Below are 6,623 nucleotides of genomic sequence, written 5' to 3'. Positions count from 1 at the left end.
TTGGAGTAAACACAAAACTTACTAAATTGAAAAGGAAACTATCTGTAGCCATTGGACCCTAATATTTAGAGGGAAAAAATATGAATTGGAAAATATAAGAAGTTCATGAACAAATAAAATCACTAAAAGTTCAAATAATATAGAAGACAAAACAAACAAGGGGCATTAAAATTTTTGCCATCAAAATAAAAATCACGGAAACAAGTTTATATAAATAAATTACATGAGAAATAAATTTTAATTTCATGTTATATTTGTCTACCATTAGACGACTAAAACCATCAGTCAAGTGCATAAAATTTTGGGTAAATTCCACTTTCCCCCTTGTACTTTGGCTGAATATGACTTTACTTGAAAAATTGTCTCAATATGGCCCTCGCCGTTAGTTTTCAGACCTTTGACCTTAACACCGTTTGATCTAAGTCTGGAAATTACAAAAAAAAAAACCACTCTTCCTAGCTTAAATAATTATTAAAAAATCCAAAAAATAAATAAATAAATAAATGGTGGCAGACGTCGTTGACTATGTTTTCTCGTTTCTTGATTTTTTTTATTATTTTATTATTATTATTATTATTATTATTATTATTATTATTATTATTATTATTATTATTATTATTATTATTATTATTATTATTATTATTATTATTATTATTATTATTATTATTATTATTATTATTATTATTATTATTATTTTTAAATAATTATTTAAATTGGGAGGGGTGGCAGTTTTGTAATTTTAGAGCTTAGATCAAACGGTGTTAAGGTCAAATGTCAGACAACTAACAGCGAGGACCACGTTGAGACAATTTTTCAAGTATAGGGGGGCAAATGAATAGAATGGGGTAAAGTGATACCGAACCAAAGTAAAATGGGGGAAAGTAGAATTTCCCCTAAAATTTATATCACTAACCAATAGAGATAGTCAAGCCACCAAAAGTGAAGTCTCCAAGTAACTAAAACATGACAATCCAATATAATCATCTAATGCAAAACTACCAATAGTAATATAAAGCCCATTTAACAGATTATTTCCGATTTATCCACTCACAATTCATAACATTAGCAAAGATTAATAACATGGCATTTCAATTCCTATTTTCATAAACGGGATGTGGAATACCAAGAGCCACGTAATCAAAAATTAAATTATGGTTTCCAGAAAATGTATAACTTAGTCTTGTTGGAGAAAGACTAACAACTTTTATGAGATTGGATCACTGGCTAAACCCAAAGTCATGCAACATCACCTTTGGATTAAGCAAATAAATCAGTTGCAGGATCAATACATTTTCTTTCTTTTGTTATGAGTCCCTGATAATGTACATACGTGAATTTGAGATGACAAGAAGAAGCCAATTGAAATAGAAAGTCCTTACAAACTTCACGTATAATATTCTTAGTCACAAACTATATCACAATGAATCTTACCTGCCGATACATAAATAAAGAATTGAACGGAAAAATAAAATGTAATTGCAAGTAAATTTAGTAGATAAAAGTTAAATCAATAATCCCCATGCATAGACCATTAATTTTATGAAACTGAAACACGTGTTTTGAATTACCCGAGTAGAAATAATTTTAAATCAATAATCCCCATGCATATAACCCATACATGTTTCATTAGGTCAATTAATTCAAATGAATAAAAAAAAATAACTTAGTACATAGAAGTGGGAAAAATATGCAAAATAACTTACGAACTTTATTAACAGAGGCTCAATCCGATCTTGATATGGAGGATTTATTCCTTCATTAATCTAGAAAACTTTATCAATTTCTCAAAATTTAGGGTTCAAACAATTAAGCATAGAACTGAAAACAAAAAAAATAAATAAAAAAGAAGAAAACGAAAAAGAAATCGAGAAGAGAAAGAAAAGATGAATGAGAACTTGAAACTGGAAGTTACGATCATTTATTTCTTTCTTTGGTGTAACTGATGCAAAATTGAAATTCATATTGAATTATCGACCATTGAGTTTCTTTGAATTTCTTATATGACTAACATTTAATAGATACATGAGTTCATCTTTTCAGATGCCTTTATACATTGAACTCTAAAAAATATCAATTATTTTCATAAACATACATTAAAAGACTAATTATAAATTAATATTAATTATTTTAATTTTGATAGGGGCATTTTGGTCATCACAAAAAAGGGAAGAAACCTCCCCGTTTCAGAGTTAGAGAATTTAGATAAATTCGAAACATAGAAGATGAGAGGTTCTCATAAACAAAAAGGAGACTTGCATATTTTAATAACATACCTCAGGGCATTTTGACTTTGACATACTATGTACCAGGCCATCATCCTGTCAAAATAATAACATAATAATTTCACAAAGTGAAACTATGTCTAATTATAAAGAATAAATAATTCATGGAAGAGCTTTAGATATTGTCCATAAGTTTGCATACAATGATATCTTTGATATGTTACAAAGATTGAAAGATATATCTCAAGTGAACTTGTATGTCAAGGATAGTAAAATGTGCATTCTTTATTCTAGAGCACTGAGTTGATTGTCTATTTGAATGCATTCTAAAAGAGCGTATCAAGAGCATAATCTTGACCTGTATACAGTAAAACGTGCTACAATTCTAAATAAAACAATGAAATATATTAATGAAACTAAAACAGTTTGTCTTCAACCATTGGTATGTCATGAAATATTAAAACAAAGAACGGACTACATGTACAACCATTTCTTCACTAAGCTTCCTTAAACTAACTATTTAGTAAAACCATTCGAGAATACAAGATTGAGCTGAAATTTCTGCCTATGCATTTTGGATGGCTTCATTTTGTCCTTCAGCTATCAGTTTCATCATCATGTGACTACACCATGGATCGGAGAATCCATTTGTTGTTGACTTCACATGTACGGTTGTACCTCCCATGCCTGTTATGTCTAAGAAAAATGATGTACATCCAACATCCTTATCTTGTAGTTTTGACGGATCACATCGACTTGCTATAAAAGGGAAAAAAAAAAACGAACCAAATATAGTTGTTGAATGACCACCTCAACCAAAAATTAAGCTATTATTATTTAATACTAATATCTTCAATTCGCCCCCTAGAGTTTAAGCAAATTACATTTGAAGCCTTGCACTTGAAATATTTGAAATGGATGGCGGTGGGATTCGAACTCATGACATTTCATTTGGTCTGACTTTGATACCATGTTGAATGACTACCTCAACCGAAAGTTTAAGATATTAGTGAAGTGTATCATTTGTCACTAATATCTCCAATAATAACGGTGATAAAGCATATAAAGTAAACTGGCATAATTCACTCTAGTATCCCCTTGAATGGCTCGTAGATTTTCTATAATAATATCTCCATAAAACTCACCTGAATAGTAATGGGAACCAGATCGAAGATTTGTGTTAAAGGAATTTAATATCTAATAACATTAAATTTTTTTATGAGAGCACGACAGCGAATACAAGTGTTTTACATAAGGTGGGAGGTATTGTCTGCACGAAGGAGAAGGAGACTGATGATTCAATCAGAGCCTAAAACTTAACTCATGATTTTTAATTTGGAGTAAACACAAAACTTACTAAATTGAAAAGGAAACTATCTGTAGCCATTGGACCCTAATATTTAGAGGGAAAAAATATGAATTGGAAAATATAAGAAGTTCATGAACAAATAAAATCACTAAAAGTTCAAATAATATAGAAGACAAAACAAACAAGGGGCATTAAAATTTTTGCCATCAAAATAAAAATCACGGAAACAAGTTTATATAAATAAATTACATGAGAAATAAATTTTAATTTCATGTTATATTTGTCTACCATTAGACGACTAAAACCATCAGTCAAGTGCATAAAATTTTGGGTAAATTCCACTTTCCCCCTTGTACTTTGGCTGAATATGACTTTACTTGAAAAATTGTCTCAATATGGCCCTCGCCGTTAGTTTTCAGACCTTTGACCTTAACACCGTTTGATCTAAGTCTGGAAATTACAAAAAAAAAAACCACTCTTCCTAGCTTAAATAATTATTAAAAAATCCAAAAAATAAATAAATAAATAAATGGTGGCAGACGTCGTTGACTATGTTTTCTCGTTTCTTGATTTTTTTTATTATTTTATTATTATTATTATTATTATTATTATTATTATTATTATTATTATTATTATTATTATTATTATTATTATTATTATTATTATTATTATTATTATTATTATTATTATTATTATTATTATTATTATTATTATTATTATTATTATTATTATTTTTAAATAATTATTTAAATTGGGAGGGGTGGCAGTTTTGTAATTTTAGAGCTTAGATCAAACGGTGTTAAGGTCAAATGTCAGACAACTAACAGCGAGGACCACGTTGAGACAATTTTTCAAGTATAGGGGGGCAAATGAATAGAATGGGGTAAAGTGATACCGAACCAAAGTAAAATGGGGGAAAGTAGAATTTCCCCTAAAATTTATATCACTAACCAATAGAGATAGTCAAGCCACCAAAAGTGAAGTCTCCAAGTAACTAAAACATGACAATCCAATATAATCATCTAATGCAAAACTACCAATAGTAATATAAAGCCCATTTAACAGATTATTTCCTATTTATCCACTCACAATTCATAACATTAGCAAAGATTAATAACATGGCATTTCAATTCCTATTTTCATAAACGGGATGTGGAATACCAAGAGCCACGTAATCAAAAATTAAATTATGGTTTCCAGAAAATGTATAACTTAGTCTTGTTGGAGAAAGACTAACAACTTTTATGAGATTGGATCACTGGCTAAACCCAAAGTCATGCAACATCACCTTTGGATTAAGCAAATAAATCAGTTGCAGGATCAATACATTTTCTTTCTTTTGTTATGAGTCCCTGATAATGTACATACGTGAATTTGAGATGACAAGAAGAAGCCAATTGAAATAGAAAGTCCTTACAAACTTCACGTATAATATTCTTAGTCACAAACTATATCACAATGAATCTTACCTGCCGATACATAAATAAAGAATTGAACGGAAAAATAAAATGTAATTGCAAGTAAATTTAGTAGATAAAAGTTAAATCAATAATCCCCATGCATAGACCATTAATTTTATGAAACTGAAACACGTGTTTTGAATTACCCGAGTAGAAATAATTTTAAATCAATAATCCCCATGCATATAACCCATACATGTTTCATTAGGTCAATTAATTCAAATGAATAAAAAAAAATAACTTAGTACATAGAAGTGGGAAAAATATGCAAAATAACTTACGAACTTTATTAACAGAGGCTCAATCCGATCTTGATATGGAGGATTTATTCCTTCATTAATCTAGAAAACTTTATCAATTTCTCAAAATTTAGGGTTCAAACAATTAAGCATAGAACTGAAAACAAAAAAAATAAATAAAAAAGAAGAAAACGAAAAAGAAATCGAGAAGAGAAAGAAAAGATGAATGAGAACTTGAAACTGGAAGTTACGATCATTTATTTCTTTCTTTGGTGTAACTGATGCAAAATTGAAATTCATATTGAATTATCGACCATTGAGTTTCTTTGAATTTCTTATATGACTAACATTTAATAGATACATGAGTTCATCTTTTCAGATGCCTTTATACATTGAACTCTAAAAAATATCAATTATTTTCATAAACATACATTAAAAGACTAATTATAAATTAATATTAATTATTTTAATTTTGATAGGGGCATTTTGGTCATCACAAAAAAGGGAAGAAACCTCCCCTAACATTCCCACTTTTATAAGTAGTATAGAATAGATATAGATATAGATGTTTGTAATACAAACTAAATACTAGGGTAATGAAACCTTGTATATATTGATTACGATTTCCAGATATGTTATTTATCTGCCTTAGTTCGGTTTCGTTTATATTTTCATATATCAAATACTTCTGATTGATTGACCACCTGCAGATTGATGTTAAATATGAATGAACGCGATAGATAATTTCTTGTTTGAAGTTAGAAAAATATAACTTGGGTTGTGGAAACGGAGACTTGATAAATCTCGAGTAGCTCTTAAGGACTTTACCTAAATGCTCTCTTAATAGCATGTTCTGAACGAAGGCATTGAATTTGTGAATAGACTCTAACTACACTGCAAACGTGGGTTAGAGTATACTGTATTGATGAATTACACCAAAATTTGAACCTTCGAAAAAATTTAATTTCTTCGGAAGTAAAAGAAGCTTTCCAGTTTAGTTCCGGAAAATAATATTGGAAATCGAAATATTGAAAATTGAAATGAAATTTTATGCCATAATTATAATTTTTGGAATTCAAATCGATAGAATCAAAACTCCATTCGAGTTTCACCCCAAACCACACAAAAGAAAAGGCACAATTTCTTACCCTCAGTTCCCTACCCAGAAACATTCGTAGATCCCTGCTCCCATTTCTGGTTGGCTAATATCGACATTAGGTAATAATTATCTCAACCTGCATGAATTAATCTTGTTACACCAAAGCATACAATTTGGAGAACCAACTATTAAAAGTAGCAGTACTATATAAAATGGGGGCGGCTAAAATAAATACTGTCTCTTTCTCACTTTAGTACCATCAATATAAAAAATAAAAAATAAATAGATAATAAA

The sequence above is a fragment of the Erythranthe guttata genome, chromosome 13 (genome assembly GCF_056151865.1).
Source record: "Erythranthe guttata isolate IM_541 chromosome 13, IM_541, whole genome shotgun sequence".
In the NCBI taxonomy this organism is placed as follows: Eukaryota; Viridiplantae; Streptophyta; class Magnoliopsida; order Lamiales; family Phrymaceae; genus Erythranthe; species Erythranthe guttata.
The sequence above is the reverse complement of the archived record's forward strand: the minus strand, read 5'-3'. Positions refer to the sequence as shown.